Raw genomic sequence first — 10,000 nt, 5'->3', positions numbered from 1 at the left:
GGGGAACCGGGAAGCGATACGCACTGGCGGGAGGCGCGGCCCCGAGCCAGCAGCCGGAGGGACGCGGCGAGGCCAGGGCAGGGCGGCGGCGGCGGGGGAGACGCGGGCAGCGGGAAGGCGGCGGTGGCGGCGGCGGCGTGGAGGGGGATCGGACCCCCCCGCGGTCGCCGCCGCTCCCTGTCTCCTCCAGCCCACCGCCCACCCAGCGGGCAACCCTCACGCGCACGACGGCCACACGCCGCCCACCCGCCCGGCGCACACAGGGCCCGGGCCCGGGTCCGAGGGCGCGTCGCCAGGGGACACCACCGGCCGGGGAGGCCCGGTGGCGACGCCCAACGCGGCGAGGCCGGTTCGCGGTCCCAGACCGGGGACGGCGTGTGCGCGGGCCGGCCGGGCGGGGCGGGGTCGATCGACGTCGGCGAGGGAGGCGCTGCGGGGGCGGCCCCCGGCACGCCCATCCCCCCGGCCCAGGGGCACATCGCCGGGAAAGCTCCCGGGTGAGGAGGTGGGCCCGCACACCCGCGCACCGCTGGCGGCACGGGACGGGTGCGGGCGGGAGGCGGCACACAACGGCGCGGGGGCCGTCCGCCGGACGGACCCCCGGCCCCACCGCACCAGGCGCGCGACGGGAGGGCCGCACACTCACACGCACACACGGACGCGCGCGACCCCGGCGCCAGACGGCTGGCCCGGCGAAGGCCCTCCCCCGACTCGCAGGGGGGAGGCGCGGGCCGCGGCAGGCGAAGGGCGGCGCGCGGCCCCACCGCGGGGCCGGCGGACCTCTCCCTCCACACCGGGCGGGAAGGAGAGGGGGCTCTGCCTGCGAGCCACGGTCGGTGGCTTGCGCGCAAGGCGAGGGGCAGCGGCTGGGGGATCCGGCACCCCCAAGGCACCCTCGGAGATGACTAGAGAAGACTTTCTTCACCGAAGACGGGCCGTCCCCACCCATCGCCCCCCACGTTGGGCCCCCGCCAGGCGCCCGAGGGCGCCCCGGGGATGGGCGGGGGGGGCCTGCGGTATTGGTAAGCACCAGCGGGGGGGTTAAGGCACAGTGGGCCTCTGCGGCCGGGAACGGAGCCTGCCGCCTCGTGCTCACGGCGGCTCTGCCTCACCCGGGGACGGCGCGTGCTCCCGGCTCCGTGCTGCGTCCACCCTCCACTCGGGCGAGGAGGGAACGGGTGGGGCACCGCAGCGGCGACCGAGGGCCTCGGAAAGTCACGCCTTTTGAGTCGTCCGTTTTTTTTTTTTTCCGTTTCTCTTTTAAAGCTTCTCCGCCTCATCCCGCCTCACCGGAGCCAGGCTCCGGCGAGCGCGCGGGGCCTCGCGGGTACGCGCCGCGCACACCCGAGGCTTGCCTGGGCACCTAAAAGCCCAACACACCCCCCGGTCTCCCTCTGTAGAGGGGTCCGCGCTCTAGGGCGGCCCGCGGGGGGGAGGAGGTACGACAGAGCCTAACAACGGACCGCCGGGGCCCAGCCGCGGCTACGCAGCCTGGGCCCCCACCTCGCAAGGGCGACTTCCCTCGGCACCGGCGGAAGCAACACGCGGGCCCTCCTCCTTCCGCTCTCGCTTGCCTCACGCGGGTCTCGGCAGGCACCGGGGCGGGCACGCACGCGCGCACCCCTCTCTCACCCCCGCCTTCTCGGGATCAGGCACGGCACCCTCCCGCGAGGCGTGCGTGCTCTAAAGGTCTTACCCCGCTCGACCCCCCTTCTTTTTTTTTTTTTTTTCCTCCACATCCTTTCTCTCCCTCTCGGCCGCACTCCTGTTTTTTATTTCTCTCGGCTCGAGGGGCGCACGCCCACACGCGTGAGCGGTGACCGGAAGGGTGGGCTGGGAACGGGGAAACGGCACCGCCACCCGGCCTCAGGCACCTGAGGGACGGCCTGGAGCGTTCCAGGGGCACCGCCAAAGGGCCACTCGAGGCGCACCGGCACCACCTGGGTGGGGCGCGCGGGTGCGCCTGACCAGAGAGCCCCCCCGCCGCGGGGGGCGGGGGAGGGCCCGACGCGAGGCAGAACACCAGGGCCACGAGCAGAGGCTGTCCTGCTCGGTCTCAGGACCCCGCCACCGCCGACGCTGGCCGCGAGGCCGCGAACGAGGGCAGATGAGCGAGGTCGGGCCGGATCCCGTGCCCCTGCCCCTCTGCGCACCACCGGCGGGCGGGGAGGAGGAGCGAGGGGCCCGCGCGCTGAGCGAGAAGAGCGGTCCCATTCGCCACGAATGTCCGTCCCTCGTCTTGGCGCGGCTCGGACCCGGCCCGGGAGAGCACGACAACACCACATCGATCGGGTCAGCCCAGGCACAAGCGAGGAGGAGAAGACCCCCCCGCCAGGGCTGCCAGGAGGCGGGCGAGGACAGCCCCGGAGAGGACCCGCTTTCTGCCTCGCCCGCCCCGGCTGCGGAAAGGTGGCCGCGAGGACCCCTGCACACGGAGAACGCCTGACACGCGAGGCACGTGGGCCTGGGGGAGGGGGGGAGCGGGGCACACTCTGGCGAGCACCGCGGCCACCGCGGGTGCCTGCGACAAGGGGCACGCGGGTCAGAGGGCCCGCGGCGCCCGTGCCACGCCGCCCTCGGGCACTGGAGACCGGGGGGAGGCACCGCGGCTGGACATCTGGACGCGCGAGAGCCGGCGCACGGGCCCCAGGCGGGCGGCTCAAGCGGGGAGGAGCGGGGGAGGGCGTGGGCCGTCGGTGGACCGGCGTCTACGGACCCGTCCAGGTTTCCCATCTGCTCAGCGGGAGTCACCCAGCGAGGAGAGCGTGTCAGCACCAATCTGGTGGCCCAAATCGCCCGTTTTGGGCGAGAGAAAAGCCACGCCCCGCGGCGGGAGGGGCCCGCTCCCCACGGCGAGCCCCCGGAACTGCGGCCCGGCCATCGGTCCGTAGCGCGACCCCATGGCCCCCAGCGCCCCGCCCCCCCCCCCCCCGGAGCTCCCGGGATCCTCTGGTCGACCCGCGGGACGGGGTGACGGAGCTGGCCGGGGCCGCGCGGGCGCCCAGAGCCAGCCGCCTGCGCTGCGGCCAACGCGGGCCGGTCGGGGAACCCTCGGAGGGGGGACTTGGAAAAAATTCTCGGGCGGCGGGGCCCCTCCGAAGGTCCGGGCCCCGCGCGGGTCCGTGGCCGGGCCGGGGCGGGCCGGGGGCGGCAACCTCGGCCCGGGGACCCCCGGAGCGGGACTTTGAAAAAATTCTCCGACGGTCCGGACCCCACGCGGGACCGCGCCCGGGCCCGGGGCGCCCTCCGCGGGCCACCCCGGACCTACGCCGGAGGCCCCGGTGACGACCGGGCCGCGCGAAGGAAGGCGCGCGAACGGCCGGGGCGTGCCTTGTCCCGTTCTTCTGCCTGCGCCGTCTCGGTGCGGCCCGGTTCGGTCCAGCGCCGTCTAAAACACGGCACCCGGGAGCGCGGCGGCGGCGGCGGCGGCGGCGGCGGCGGCGGCGACGGCCACCGCCTCGGCCACATGAAGCTGCGGGCCCAATTCCGGAACGTGGCTCTGGCGCCGGCGCCCCACCGTGGCCGGGACGATCCCGCCGACGCCGCCGGCGTCCCGAGACGTCGCCTCGGCCAGCGCGGCCACAGCGCCTCCCATGTCGCCGGCGCCGGAGCTCCGGAGGAAAACGATGTCAAAGCGGCCGCCAGGTGGCGGCCGACAACCGGCGCGGGCGACAGCGGGACGGATCCGGATCGGCGGCCGGCGAGGGCGCGTCGCCGGGCGGCCGGACACCCGGTCCCGTCCCGGCTCCCCCCCCGCCCCCCTCCCCCGCCTCCCAGCGCCGCCGCCGAACACGTTTCTCGGCGCGGGGCGGCCGGAAGGCGTTGGGGCCGGCCACGGCGCGGGGTCGGTTGGGCCAAGGGGATCCACCCGGCCGGGCCCTTTCCCGCCTCGGCCAGGACGATCCTGCCGACGCCGCCGCCGGCGTCCGGGAACGTCGCCTCGGCCAGCGCGGCCACATCGCCTCCCGCGCGTGTCGCCGGCGCCGGAGCTCCGGGGGAAGACGATATCAAAGCGGCCGCCAGGTGGCGGCCGACAACCGGCGCGGAGTGCAGCGGGACGGATCCGGATCGGCGGCCGGCGAGGGCGCGTCGCCGGGCGGCCGGACGCCCGGCCCCGTCCCGGCTCCCCCCCCGCCCCCCTCCCCCGCCTCCCAGCGCCGCCGCCGAACACGTTTCTCGGCGCGGGGCGGCCGGAAGACGGTGGGGCCGGCCACAGCGCGGGGTCGGTTGGGCCAAGGGGATCCGCCCGGCCGGGCCCTCCTCAGGTTCCGGAGGTGTGAGCAGGCTGTGTGGCTGGCTGCTTCTCCCTGACGGAACAGCAGTGGAACGACGGTACCAGCCCACTGCAGCAGCCGCTCTGGGAATGGTGCCTGAGGGCTCCCCGCGGGGCAGGGCCGGTAAACCCTCTCTGCCCCTGAAAGGTCTCTTCCTGCCGCTGCCCCTCAGTGCGTCGTCTAAGCCCGCCTTCGACGGTCAGGACTCCCCGCTCGTCGCAGACATACTCGTTCGCTTGTGTTTCCGGGTCTTTGTCGTCAAGAGAGCTAGGCGGAAGCGTCAGCCTATTCCACCACCTTGGCCCCATCTCCCAAAGTTCCGATCCAAGGGGGTCCGGCCCAGCCGGGCCATTTCGCCCCTCAGCCAGGAAGATCCCGTCTACCCCGCTGGAGCCCTGGAGCACCATGCCGGCCAGCCGGCGTGTCCCACTCGGGGGGGGCCCTGGGAGGGAGGGAGGGAGGGAGGGAGGGAGGGAGGGAGGGAGGGAGGGAGGGAGGGAGGGAGGACCCCGGGAGGACCCCGGGAGGACCCCGGGAGGACGCCGGGAGCCAGGCCGGGCTCGAGGAGACGGAGCGAAGGCCCCGGGCCGCCGTGGCCAGCGCGCGCCCGCCGGGACCGCTTCCCATCCCGTCGGCGCCGCAGAGCTCCGGAGGGGGACGGTATCGAAGCGGCCGCCGGGTGACGGCCGACGACCGGAGCGAAGGGCGGCGGGGGGGTGGAACCGGGTCCACCTGGGCCCCGGCCGGGGCTCGAGGGTGGCAGAGGGGACAGACTCCCCCGGGCCGCCGGGGAAACCTCTCGGGAGCGTCATGGGGCGCGCGCGCGCGCTCGCCCCCGAAAGGGCCGAACGGGGGGGGGGCGCCCGAGGGGATGAGCGTCCACCGGGGGCGGGAGGGAGAAGAGAGCACGTCCCAAGCGTCGGACGGGCAGGTGTTCTCCGATCCGTATCCTTTGGACGGACGCGACAAACGGGACGGGATGAGACCGCCAGTCCCCGAAGTTTTCCTCCTCGTTCTTTGAGTGCCCGCGTGGCGCAGCAGGCAGACCGGGAGACGTTTTCCGCCGTCGTCCCTGTCGCCGAGCCAACGGTACGCGTGAGGCGGGTTGAACGGGCAAATTGCGTCGGGAGGGAGGGAGGGAGGGAGGGAGGGAGGGAGGGAGCCGTGCGTTTGCCGGCATCCGCGTCGCAAAAGAAAACCACGGCCGCCACCGAGAGCGTTCTTCCTCATCGCTTTCCATCCTCCCGCGACGCGGGCGGGCAAACGGGGGGCGGGGGGGAGGCCGGGAACGCCTTCCCAGAGCCGGTACGGACCGGCTCTGGGCCCCCCGGTCCGACTGGGGAGACATCTCACCGAGGGAGGCCCTCGAGGCTCTCGGGAGCGAGGCCGGACTTAGTGAGGTCCAGCGGAGGCGCGGCGGGCCAGCCGCGAACGCCCGCCCAGAGGCCCTCGGGCGGCTCGGCCCGAGCGAGTGCTCTCCGGGCTCGCGGGCGGACTCGGGAAGGTGGCGTCTCCGGGGCGGGGGGGGGGAGGGAGAGGGGTGAGTCGGCGTCTCGAGCATCGAGAGATCTCCGGCGGCTCCCGAATGCGGGCGGGCGGGCGGGCGGGCGGGCGGGCGTGTGTGCGTGAGTCGTGGGGGTGGGGGGTGGAGTGCCCGAGGGGGGTTGGGGGGTGGGAGGCCGAGAGCGGGGCGGTGGGGGGGTCGGAGGGTGGGGGCGGTGGGGGACCACGCGCCTCGGGCCCGGGGGGTGGGGTGCTGAGGTGGGCGGGGAGTTGGCAAACGTTCCGGGTGGCCTGGTGCGTGTGCGCGCGTGCCTGCGCGCGTGCGTGCGTCCGTTCGCGCGCGCGTCCCGGTGTGCGTGCCTGCGCGCGCGCGCGTCTGTGCGGGGGCGCGTCTTTGCGGGGGCGTGTGCGCGCGTGTCCGGGCGTGTGTGCCTGCGTGTGCGCGCGTGACTGCGTGCGTGCGCGTGCGCGTCTGCGGGCGTGCCCGTGTGCGTGCCCGCCTGCGTCTGTGGGGGCGCCTGCGCACGTGAGCGCGGGTCTGTGCGTGCGTCTGTGTGTGCGTCTGTGCGTGTCTGTATGGGTTTGAGTGCGCGTCTGCGCGTGAGCGCGTGTCTGAGCGTGTGCGCCTGTGCCTGCGCCCGCGCGCGCCTGTGCCTGCGGGAGCGGGCGCGCGCTCAGGCGGACGGGCAGCCCCCCGTCGTCGCCCTCGGTCCGCCGAACGGGCGCCCCCTTGGCCGGATGGAGAGGCTTTTCTCCGCGCCCACGAGGGGAATCGCAACGGGAACCGTAAGGCCGCACGCCGGCGGCGCTAGCGCCGCCTGCCGACGAGGGCCGCCGCCGCCGATCCCCCCCCCCGGCCCGACCCCCAGCCCCCCAACTCGGCCCGCGGTGAGGGCCGGGGCCGTATTCGGCTGGAGGGGGGGGACGGTAAGGCCGAGGGCAGCGTCGCCGTTCCCGCGTTGCACGCGTCGCCGTGCCGCGAGCGTCTCCCGGGAAGCCAGAGGAGCGAGGTGTGTGAAGCCCGTGCCGCGCGCGCGCGGACCCGACCGGGGTGTTCCGGGACGACCGACCGACCGACCGGCCGACCGGCCGACCGTCGTCGTGGAAAGCTCACGGCGGACTGGACATCTGACGGGCCCCTCCCTGTCCGAGCCGACCTCCCGAGGTACGTAGGAGGGGAAGGGTACGGTAGGCTGGTTCGGCTGGAAGCCATCCCACCCCCGGGAGGCGTCGATCGACGGGGAGGCGGGACCGGGAAGGCACCGGTTTCCAATCGGACGATGGCTGAACCTTGGGCGACGGGTACGCGGACTCCTCCGTCTTCGCCCGAGTTCGCGACTCTCTGCGGGGGGAGCTTTCCGGGAAGCGGGTGACGGGCGCGCGTGCCGTCGTCCCGTGAAGGCGCGCTACTACCAAGAGGCTCCGAACGCGGGCCGTCCTCGGGGGGCGGTTTATTTTTTCTCAGTCGGGGGGGACCCCCGCCACAGGGAGAGAAACACCCGAGTTGGAACGGTGCTCGGGTGGGGAGTAGGGCGTGGCGGTGAAGACTGACGTTCGTCATCGTCGTCGTTTCCGTTTAGATAGAGAACTGACTGCGGCGCCGCTGCCGTCGCGTGCCGTCGAGCGGCTCGGGACTCGGAGCGGCCCTAGGGGAGAGAGTCGAGCCGCCCCACGGGCTTCCCAAGGAGGAGCCGGCGGATCCGAACCGCCGACGATCTCGGTCGGCAGCCGAGCTCCGAGCCGCCGCCGCCGCCGCGCCGCCGGGGCTCCGTCTTTGCACTCGGTCTCCGGTACGCGGCGAGTTGGTTTCGCCCGAGGGGCGGAACGGCTCTCGAAGAGGAAAACCCGGTTTCAGAAAAGGAAGGAGACAGGCAGAGGGAGGGGGAGGGGGAGGGGGTGGGCGGGAGGGGTGGGGGAGGGGAGGGGGATGGGGGCAGGGGAGGCGAGGGGGAGGGGAGGGGGAGGGGTGGGGGAGGGGAGGCGGTGGGGGGAGGGACGGGGAGGGGGAGGGGGAGGGGAGGGGAGACGAGGGGAGGGGAGGGGGAGGGGGACGGGGGAGGGGGGAGGGACGGGAGGGGGAGGGGGGAGGGAGGGGAGGGGGAGGGGGAGGGGAGGGGAGGGGAGGGGGCGGGGAGGGGGAGGGGATTGGAGGGGAGGGGGAGACAGGCATACCTGGACGCCGAGCCAGCCCGGTGACGGCGTTAGGTAGAAGAAGGACGGTAGGCGCCCACGCGCTCACGCCCGTGGCTGCAGATACGGACACGCAGGCGCGTGCACGCGCCCGTGCGCGGGCGGGCGGTACGCACGTGCCTGCCCGTGCGTACCCGCGCGGGTACACGCGCGTAGGCGTGGGCGCGCCCACACGGGCGCGCCCGCGCCGGTACGCGCGCGCCCTCGGGCGCGTCCGTGCCCGTGCGTACGCCTAGGGGTGTGCACGCGCGGGCGCCCGCCTCTACGTACCTGCCCGAGGGCGCGCGCGCGCGCGCCCGCGCCTGCACGCGCCTGCACCTTCGCACGGGCACCTGCGCGCGGGCCTGCCCGCGCCCCCGCCTCTGCGTGGGATCGGCGAGAGCCGAAAGCGGTACCGCCGCCGCCGCGTTTTCAAGATCCTTTGGCTCACGCGCCCCCCCACCCCCTTCCGGCCACCTTCGGGGGGAAAGCCCAACTTCACGGACGGGCGGAGCGGATAGCCCTTCAGCTGCGCCTCCCTGAAATAGAACGGGAGGAGTCACGAGAGCCTTAGGAAACGGAGCGAGGCGACGAGAGGGTGCGTCGAAAGGCGGGCGTCGAGAACTCCGGCCACAGGCGTTTTCCTTCTGTAGGGTGTAGAAAGCACCCCGCCGCACGCACCCGGCGTTAGGGAGCTGTCTCGAGGGCCGCGGTTTCTACTCCGCCGACTCCTTTCAGTTGAGACGGGGCGCCTCCGAGCGTGTGTGTGCGCGCGACCCGAAGGCGGTCGTCGAGGGACGACGGCACCCTCGGTCCGCCGAACCCCCGCGCCCTCGGACGGACGGGTGGAGAAGCTCTCCTCGACGTCACGGAGGCGGTCCCGACTGAAACCGGAGGGGCACGTGCCGGCGGCGCTAGGCCCGCCGCCGCCGAGGACCGCTGGCGCCACCCCCCCCACCGCCCACCACGCACCCCCAACCCCACCCCGCCTGCGCCCTTGCCGTGGGCCCCACGCTGGCGATATCCGGATCCAGTCCGACGTGGCCGCCGGCTGCCACCCGCCAGGCGGGGAAGAGGTTTGGAGGCGGCGGAGGCGGTGGGGGCGGCGGGGGGCGGCGGGGGTGTGGGCGGTGGGGGGCGGAGGAGGAGGAGGAGGAGGAGGAGGAGGACGGACGGACGGACGGACGGAAGGACGGGAACGCGCCCGCGCGCGCGTGCGCCCGCACCGCAGAGTGCCCTCCGGAGACACGGACGGGCCCACGGAGCACACGGAAACACGGAGATGGACGCGAGGGGGCGCGCGCGCGCGCGCAGCAGACACAACCCCGGGACGCCCGGGAGACACAGAGGTAGGCGCGGGCAGGCAGAACACGCGGGAACGCGGACGCGCGGCACCCACGGACACGGTCCGCTCGCGCACGCGCACGGGGGCCCGGACGCACGGCGACTCGCACGGACGGCGCGGCCGAAACACGGGAAGGTACGCCTCAGGGGCACACGCCCGCGGACCCCCCCGACAGAAGCCCGCCCGCGGCCAACCCCCGCCGCCCCCCCCCGAAGCGGGACGCCCACCCGCGCGGACGGAGGGAGGGGCGCGACGGGGCGGACGGCCGCGCCGCAGCGCTTCGGAGGACACGGCGCCCCCGCCACACACGCGCGACGCGATAGACGCGTCGCGCGCGAGACGGGGGCACGGGCACGAGGTACGTACGCCCGACCGCGCGACTCGCGCGCCCGCCGGCCGCGCGCCCGCGCGGCATCCCGAAGAGGGCGCGCCGCACTCGGACGGACGGGGCCGCGCGCGCGCGCGCGCGCACCGGAGAGGCCACGCGCGCACCCGCGCGGACACGTACGCGCACGCAGCGGCGGCGGCGGCGGCGGCGGCGCCCTCCGGCGACACGGACGCACGCCCGGGGCACGCGGAAACGCGGAGACGCACGCGCACAGCAGACGCACGCACGGGACGCTCGGGAGACGCGGAGGTAGACGCAGGCAGGCGGAACACGCGGGAACGCGCGTCGCCCCCGCGCACACGATACACGGAGCGGGCGGGC

Source organism: Loxodonta africana, chromosome 18, assembly GCF_030014295.1.
Source record: "Loxodonta africana isolate mLoxAfr1 chromosome 18, mLoxAfr1.hap2, whole genome shotgun sequence".
NCBI lineage: Eukaryota > Metazoa > Chordata > Mammalia > Proboscidea > Elephantidae > Loxodonta > Loxodonta africana.
This window is presented reverse-complemented; position numbering follows the sequence as displayed.